Source organism: Carlito syrichta, unplaced genomic scaffold (assembly GCF_000164805.1).
Source record: "Carlito syrichta isolate Samal-C Ts95f unplaced genomic scaffold, Tarsius_syrichta-2.0.1 Scaffold302948, whole genome shotgun sequence".
NCBI classification, from domain to species: Eukaryota; Metazoa; Chordata; class Mammalia; order Primates; family Tarsiidae; genus Carlito; species Carlito syrichta.
The window spans coordinates 41,890-51,832 of NW_007247044.1; the positions used below are offsets into that span (position 1 = coordinate 41,890).

The window sequence follows — 9,943 nt, forward strand, 5'->3', positions numbered from 1 at the left end:
TACTTTGCTGCCCAGGCTTGTCTGGAACTTCTGGCCTCAAGCAGTTTTCCTGTCTTAGCATCCCAAAGTGCTGGGATTACAGGCGTAAGCTACCATTCCCAATCATGAAATTCCAACTTTCTTTTCTTCTCTCACTCTTTCACAAGGGTCAACCTACATCATAACCTTTCAGCTCTGCCAGCTTCCTCTGGCAACCTTCACGTTTTCCTTTATAGGCATTCTCCTTGATAACTCTCTTAAATGTCTAATCCCACCTCAGCATCTGCTACTCAGGGAACTGAAACAGCACAAATAGCAAGAATTATCTGAGAAACAAAAGTAAGATGGAGATTTTGGAATGATTCACTCACTACCCACGGAGAAGAAGAACATCATCCTGGTTGGTAGATGGAACATGGGATAGTTTCTGGCACAAGATCAGGGCTCAGTTAGTAAAGATTTTCCCAGTATTGAAATACAGGAAAATGTCCTAGTGGAGGAGAATGCTGTTGCTGTTGTGATGATTTGGGCACTTGTAAGATACAGGGGTAATCATGCCTGAAAACAACAACAAAAATAAGAAGAGTTGGCTAGTTACTGATAAGTTATATATATATATATATGCCATCTCTACAAAAGAGATTGTGGGCTTCTAACAAGCAGTTAACGGATAAGTACGAAAACAACTAGACCTTAGTAGAAGCTCACAAAAAGCTTCCTAGCTCCTGCAATGAAGGCAAACACAACTAAAGACCTAATTGTTAAAGCTGCAGAGATAGAAGACAGCTCAGCCATGGCAAGATCAGCTTTGCAATGGCCAATACCACGGAGAAGAAAATCTGGGAAACAGAACTATGTAATGGGAGCATCTAAATGAAATTCTAAAAGATGTTGGCTCTGCAGTTCCCCACAGAACACACTGGAATGTGCCATCACAAGAAAGGTGGTCTTGTTGCCCATATTGACTGAGTAGCCAGTGGTGGATACATCTTTCATGTGGATTGTACACTAAACCCACTGGATCTCAGGGTCTGGCAGGTAGCTAGAACTGCTGACAAATACACACTGGTGGCACCCAGAGAACAGCAGCCAAGAACGGGAACATAACCACTGGTGATGCTCCACCTCTTGAAGTTGACAGGCTGGTGTATGTGGCCCCACAGGGAGCTGTAATGGAAGAACTCATTGGCACTATTGAAGCTGTAGAGGATGAAGATGATGATGAGGGCAAAGAGGATCAGGAGCACTGCTGACCTCTGTTCTTCATTGCTATTCATTTCTTTCTGGTGTTTGTTGAAAGGTAAAGGTCAGTGTCCTGTACATGGCTTTGGGGACAAGAATGTGGGGTCACACTTCCACCAGGAGCCAGGCCCCTGTGGCCCCCAACTCTCCTCACATGGCATCTGAAGGCAATCAGTGGGGTCTGTGCTGCTCAAACTGCCCTGATCCTGCCACCAAGAAACAGAAGTTTTTTCAAGAACCAAGTTGCAAATCACAATAACCAAAATAAATAATTTACTTATGGTGTTCAACCGCATATTTGAAATGGCAGAAAAAGAAACAGCAAATCTAAAAAGATTATCAAATGTGAACAACAAAAATAAGAAGAATGAAGGAAAAAAACAGAGCCTAGAGGCCCAATAGTCATGATTGAACATATCAAAATAGCAGTAAGGAAAGTCTCAGAAGAAGAGAACTATGAAGAAAAATATATGAAGACATAATGACTGAAAACGTTCCCTATTTGAAAAAAACATTAATCTACATATTCAAAACTTTCAATAATCTTCAAGTGAAATAAACACAGAGATCCATACCTAGATACTTCACAATCAAAGTATTAAAAGTATCAAGAAAAAAACTCATCACATAAAAGAGAAATCCAATGTGATTAACAAATGAATTAACACCAAAACAAATGGAGACCAGAAGGCAATGGGAGACATATTCAAAGAACAGAAAGAAAAAAGTAGCCAACTATAATCCCATGTACAGCAAAACTATCTTTCAAAATTAGGAAGAAAAGAAAATAATCCCCCAAAAAACAAAGACTGAGAAAATCATCACTAGCACATCTGACCTAGAAGACATACTAAAGTATGCCCTTCAAGCTGAAAAGAACTAATTCCAGATGGCAAGTCGAATTCACACACATACAAATCCTCTGGTAAAGGTAATGATGTAGGTAAGTATAAAGACAGTATAAATACACTTTTCACTTTCTTTCTCTTACCTTATTTAAGATAGTATTGCAAGCCGGGCTTGGTAGCTCAGCCTGTAATCCCACGCCTTTGGGAGGCTGAGGTGAGTGGATTGCCTGAGCCTGCAGGATCGAGACCCACCTGGGCAACTTGGTGAGACCTCATCTCTACAATAAATCAAAAAATTAGCCGAGCATTATAGCGTGCGCCTGTAGTTCCAGCTACTTGGAAGGCTGAGGTGGAAGGATCGCTGGAGTCCAGGAGGTCGAGGCTGCGGTGGCCGGGAGCAGTCACTGAACTCCAGTCTGGGTGACAGAGTGAGACTCCAACTCAAAAAAAAGATACTATTGCATAAAATAAATAATAATTATGGAGTTACATGACTAATTAATAACAAATAAAGATATAATAAATATGAAAATAATAGTACAAAAGAGTAGTGAGGGAATGAAATATTGAACAAAATTTATATATTTCAATGGAATTAAGTTAGTGTTAATTGAATTAGGTTGTAATAAGTTAAGATACATTCTATAATACCCAGAGAAACCATCGAAAATTACCTCTTTATATATATTTATACATTTGTATATTTTAAATCAACAAATGAAGTGTTATATTAGAAAAAAATCTATTTAACACAAAACAAAGTAGCAAAAAAGGAACAGAGGAACAAAAAAGACATATGGTATACAAAAAACGAGTAAAATGACATAGGAAAATCCAATCATATCAATAATTATATTTTGTTAAAGAACTAAGCTTAAGGCAAGCCCTTTGGTCCCCTCTCACTGTGGGAGTTTTTCTCTCTTGTTAATAAATCCTGCTTTCTCAAAATAAAATATAAAATAAAATAAAACAAAAAAAGACCAAGCATGAATCAAAAGACAGATTCTTATAACGAATTTAAAAAGCACAACCTAACTGTATGCTATCTACAAGAGACACTTTAGATGCAAAGACACAAACAGTTAATAAGTAAAAGAAAGGAAAGAGATATGCCATGTAAACAGAAACCAAAAGTGATTGGAGAAACTATACTAATATCACACGGAGGTAACTTTAGTACAAAACTGACTAGAAACAAAGAGGGATGGAGGGGCGGGATTGGCAGTAGTGGTAAACTGCCAGGGGATGGGGGGACACACCTCATCAACAAGGGTACCTGCATAATGAACATGTGTATACCTAACCCTGAATTTCATCCCTTATATTTAAAATTAAAAATTAAAAAAAAGAAACAGAGGTATATTTTATAATAATAAATTGTCAATTAATAAGGAAAAGAAATATTTTATAGTAATAAGATGTCAATTCATCAAGAAGCTATAACAATGAAAAGAAATATATAGCTAACAACAGAATTCCAAAATACAGGAAACAACAGTTGACAGAATTGAAGATAAAAACAGAAAATACAACAATAATAGCCACAGACTTCAGTATTCTCTTCTCAGTAACTGGTATACAGAAAATAATCCAGGATATAAAAGACTGGAGAAACGCTATCAACAAACTCAATCTGACATCTATAGAATACTCCTCCCATCCACAGTAGAATACACATTTTCAAATGCATTTGGTACGTTGTTCAGGCTAGATCATACACTAGGCCATGAAACAAATCCTAATAAAATTTAAAGCACCGAAACTATACAAAGAATGTTCTCCAACCAGAAATAGAATTTAATAAGAAATTATCAAAATAAAATTTTGGAAATCAACAAATATGTGGATTTGCCCCAAGAATACTTGCCAGCGGTACTCACAGCTGCAGCATTCATGCTGCGATAACTAGGAATTACAGTCCTAACCTTGATTCCATTTCATTGTTTGTCACAAAATACCTCACTTTTATTATTATTTTTGCATTGCTCTATTATATCAATAGTCTTTGGAAACAAAAAAATCATTGTATTTGTAGCATTCTGTTTTTAGTAGTGGTATTTCCATCTACAAATATCATAATTCCTTTCTTCTTTTTTTGTGATTCTTGTTAGGATTAGAGGCAACTACTGTTCAGAAATAATTCCAAGAATAGTTTTTATATTTTATTTTCACATTGAAAACCAGTCAGATTTGCTTCAGCCTCATAGAGTGTATTTTTGTAAAATTAAATGAACATGGCAGTGAGCTGCACATTTTTGTTCCTAAATGGTAAATGGGTTAAATAATACACTTATAAATAACTCATGGGCCAAATATTAAATAATAAATCTCAAGGAAACATGGAACAAGAACAAAAGCACAACATAACAAATGCGTGGGATGTAGTAAAGTAGTGCTTAGAGAGAAATTATAGCTTAAAACAGGGATCCCCAGCCCTTAGGAACCAGGCCACACAGCAGGAGGTGAGTGGCAGGTGAGCACATTATATGAAGCTCCACCTTCTGTCAGATTGGAGATGGCATTAGATTCTCAAAGGAGCATGAACCCTATTGTAAACTGTATATGCAAAGGATCTAGGCTGCATGCTTCTTATGAGAATCTAAAGCCTGATGATGTCCCTCCCTCCCTGAGCCCCTCCAGTCCATGGAAAAATTGTCTTCCACCAAACCAGTTTCTGATGCCAAAAAGGTTGAGGACTGCTGGATATCTGTATTAGAAAAAGAAAAACAGATTTCAAACCATTAACCTGCATTTCAACTTAATAAACTAGAAAAAAAAGAGCAAACACAAATATAGAAGAAAGAAATAATAAAATGAAAGTAGAGATCAATGAAATAGAAAACAGAAAATAAAGAACATCAATGAATTAAAATTGGCTCTTTGAAATGATGAACAATAATTGGCATGTTTTAGCAAGACTAGCCAAGAAAAAAAATAAGACATTGGTGATCAAATCAGGAAAAAAAGGAGACTCAACACAAACTTTACAGAAATTAAAAGAATTTTGAGGTAATACTATGAATAAATATATGCAAACAAATTAGAAAATTTAAATGAAATGGAGAAATTCCTAAAAAGATTCAAACTGTTAGAATTCACTATAGTTTGAATTAAAAATTTGAATTGAATCATAATCAGCAAAGAGCTTTAAGTAGTAATTTTTTTAAAACCCACAACAAAAAAATCCATACCCAGATTGCCTCACTTGGGAATTTTACTAAACGTTTGAAGATGAAATACCACCAATCCTGCATGAACATCTTCAAAAAAATAGAGGAAAAGAGCATACTTCCTGAGACATTCTATAAAGTCATTATTACCCTGATACCAAAACTAAAAGTATTACACAAAACGAATATCACAGACCAATATAATTTATAAATATACATGCAAAAATCTCAGCAAAACACTGTGAAATTAATTCTAGAAGAACACAAATAAGAACTATGCACCATGACCAATGGAATTAATCCCAGAAATGCAATGCTGGTTAAAAACACAGCAATTTGTCAATGTAATACATCATATTAGTTGAATAAAGGACGAAAATCACCCTAATAGATACAAGAAAAATATTTGACAATATCCAATACCTTTTAATGATAAAATAAATACTCATAATGTAAACACTTGTACAAGTGAAAACTCAAAACAATGCTGACAGAAATTACAGAAGTGGAGAAATTTTCTTTGTTCATGGACTGAAAGATTAAATATTGATAAATGGAAATTCTCTCCAAATTGATCAATAGAGTCAACACAATCTCTATCAAAAGCTAATTAAGCTTTCATTTTATTTTGTTTTTGCAGAAATTGACAAGCTGATCCTAAAATTTATGTGAAAATGCAATATACTCATAATAGGAAAAACAATCTTTAAACAAAGACCCAAATTGGAAGACTTACACTTCCTAATTTAAAAATTTACTATGAAGCTGCGGGGGCCATGAACATTGGGTCTCTAAATATTTACTGAAAAATTGCTAGCATGAGGCAGATTGATTAAAAGGAGGAAATGCTTACACATTTTTGTTAACATGTATACACGGGAGCCTTCAGAATGAAGACCCAACTACCCAAATGCCATATTTTGGGGTGAATTTCCCTGCATCACTTTAAAGCCACAGTTATCAAGTAGAAAAAATAATTTTGCCAGTTGATAGTATCTATCTGCTGTCACTGGCCAGCCCAGAACTTTCAAGATGAGCACGAGTAGCATGGCAACATTGACAAAGATGGGTTGCATATGAGCCCAGCAGCATAAACTCCCTTACCAAGGCCAAACTAGCTATTGCTTCTCAGTGTCCAAATAGTCAACAACAGAGACCCACTCTGTGCTCTTAATATGGTACTATTCCTCAGAGACCTGTTGACCACTTAGTTTCAAGTTGACTATAATTGGGTCTTCCCATTTTGGATGGAACAGCAATTTATACTGACAGGGATAGATACATGCTATGACAATGAGTTTTTCTTTCTCCCTAACAAAGCCTCAGTCAGCACTACTGTCCTGGGCCTTACAGAATACACAGGCATGGAATTCCACACAGTATATTACACAACCAGAACACCCAATTCACAGTAAAGGAAGTGTGGGTGTAGACCCATGACCATGGGACCTACTGGTCATATTATACACCACACCATTCAAAAGCAGTCAGCTTCAGAGACCACTAGAACGGCTTTCTAGAGGCACAGCTGAAGCACTAGCTTGAAAGCAATATTCTGAAAGGATGGGGAACTATCCTTAGAAATGCAGTGGTATATACTAAAGATCTCATTTTGGTGTTGCATTCTCTACTGGGATACCCCTGATATTTCCTTACCCCACTGTAACTGTAAATGGAGAAGTCACAACACCAGATAAATCAGCAAGACCTGCTGAAGAGAAACCTGAAGGAGAGGTGAATTTAGAATGAGTAGTAGAAGAGGGAGAGGATGAGGACCAGTTGTAGCACCAAGACGAGCTGCAATGAGTTGAGTTGTAGATTATTCCACCAATCTTCTGAGTTCTTCTTAGAAAAAAAATATGTGGACACCACAGAACAGCTATTCCCTGAACCTACGTGAAGTAGAGCTGTGCAAGTCAATAGAAGGACTACAAGAATTCATCTCTCAGGTGCTCATCTTCAGAGTGTAAAAATTACCAGTGGCCCCAGCAGCTGTGGCTGAATCAATCACTACATTGAGGCTAAGGCTACACTTCTAATGACTGAAAGCAGCAGGAATACTAAGTTGTGTATACCCTTCCTGAAAGATACAGGCCTCCTTGGGCTATTAAAACCTTATGAATTTCTTGGAAAACATTCTGAATCCCTGATGCACAAAGAGTTATGTAGATCCAATGCAATGAGTCAGAATGACCAAATCTTTTAGGGCTCATAATTTGGCCAGCTTTAAAAACACTAAGAAACCAACCTTTTTCCTCCTTCTCATGTAGAAAACAACATCATCATCACCTCTACCCTACATGATTTAAATCTCTCAGCGATGACATAAAAATTATGTAGATACGCTTTTCTTGGATCTAAAATTAAAATATTTTAAATTCTTTTTTGTCTATAATTGTGAAATTATAGACATGGAACATGATATAGTAAAAAGAACAACAGGCCAGAAAAAAAAATTAGTCCCTGTTCTGTTAGTAAGCAGCTGTGTGAGCATGCACAAGCTCAGTTTTGTCTCACGATCTCACTTTCCTCATGTGTACAAGAAGTTTGGATTAGATTATCTCTATATTCCTTTTTAGCTCTAATGATAATTCGGTGTACAGCACGTATGCTCTCAGTTCAACCAGTGGAATTCCAATATGGCACATACCCTTAAATGACCACAAGATGTCAGAATGTGTTCATCTAACACTTCAATAGCACTCAATTCACATTTCTGTTTATTTTTCATTAAACTAGAAGACTAATTTTCATATATTTCACACATTTAAGCACCTTCTTAACAGCCCCACCAAAGAGGTAAGGAAAATAGTACCAGTCAAATTTATCCTGGAGGTAAAAACGAGCTACCCATAAAACATTTGTACCCAATAATTAACCCTCACCTTTTCTCAGACACTACATACTGATTTTCTTTACTACGTTTTCACTCATAATATTTTTATTCCTTAAATATTAATTGTATCCATTGTTCAAAAACTACCTCTATCTACTCACAATAGTAATAATAATAATAGTCTCTAGAAATAAACCTAACACAAAATGCATACAACTTACATGAATGCAGCTATATTACTTTACTGAAGAACATGATGATGAGTTTAAATTAAAAGATATACTATGGTGTGGAATTGTTAGTTCTTCACAAACTAATTTACTCCAATGAAACTTTTTCCCCATAAAATTTGAAAATGATCATTCATCCAGAAAAGAAAATAGGCAAGAATAACTTGGATATTTTGGCTCTAGTAAATATTAAGAAAAAGTAAATAATGAAGTCATGATCTACAAAAATATTAAAATATTTTAAATTATAGTCATTGAAACAGTAAAACAGCATAGGACTAGGTAAACCGATCAATGAACCAGAGCGGAGTCCAGAAGCAGATCCTGCACATAGAAAAATTCACTATGTGATAAAGGTTTCACCTAAAATAAGTGATGAACAGATTCAGTAAATGGTAATTGGATAATCAACTTTATTTAGAAAAATAAAACTAATTAAAATCCTAACAGCATACCAAAGTGAATTCTAGATAAAGTGATGATCCTTTAAAAAAAGAGAAAAAACCCATAATAACAGCAAAGGACAAACACTTTTCTTCTATGTGCTTCAGCTTCCTTTTTTGCAAAGAGATAATACCTAGCTCACAGGACCACTCTGAAGGCTAAAGAGGCTAATGAATGGATATATCAATAAGCATAGAATACATATTAGCAGTATTTAGCAGTATAATAGAATCACAATAAATATTTAGTAACAAATGATTTGCTTAAATTAGTTTGGGAAAGTAAAGCACTGGAGAACAACTCACTTGCTCCGAATCAGTCAGTATATAATGGATCCAGAATGCATAACTCAGCCACAATTAGAACTTGGGTCCTCTGAGTCTGAGCTCATTTCTTTTGCTGTAGATTCTCAATTTTCTTTTACTATTAGGAGATCATTTTAACACAGAAATGTTTCATTCATTTCCACATGATAGCAGTATCTGCCCATTTAGAAACTCCTTACTGAAAAACTGTTACTATAAGGTTAGCAACATTCTAAAATCTGTTTGTATTTAACTAAACATAACATTTATGTATTTTTTAAAGAAAAATACTATAGTGCATGTATATTCCTGAGATGTTATATAATCAGTCCACAGTAAACACCTAGTGCGGCTTCTAGCATGGGAACAACTGAAGTATGAACAATGCTCCAGTTTATTACTGCAGAGAAAGCACACAGCACAGTCAAAATCTGATAGCAACCTGTCAAAGAACAAGACCCTATGACTCTACAGTCCTTTGCCACCTCTCAGCAGAGATAGTAATTCTATATGTAGAAAGGAAACTGATAATCATTTGGGGAAAGGGCTAAATCTTACAGGCTAAAGTAGTTCCACTTATGAAATTAGCACAGAAATTTACTCTAATTATTAAAAAAAATCATTTCTTCTAAGATAAACACATCTTTTGATTTTCTTCAGATGAGTAGTAGTGGTCCAAACGTGAAAGGGGCATGATGTGGTAACATGAATTATGTGTAGAGTCAAAGGAAGAGTTGGGAGAGGCTACATGAGAAGCAGGAAAGAAAAAGAAAGGCACTGGCCAGGAATTTGGAGACAGGTATAGAAGAGAGGTAAAGGGGGAAAGCAGAGAAGGGATGGGGATTCCGGGGAAAGAAATGATGCTCTGCAGCATGTTCAGTTCATGAGG

The 9,943-nt window shown here is 35.7% G+C and overlaps 1 pseudogene; it reads right to left on the reverse strand.

Moving 5' to 3' along the window:
* Positions 1-971: 971 nt before the first annotated feature.
* Positions 972-1,256, reverse strand: LOC103259659 (annotated as a pseudogene).
* Positions 1,257-9,943: the final 8,687 nt, after the last annotated feature.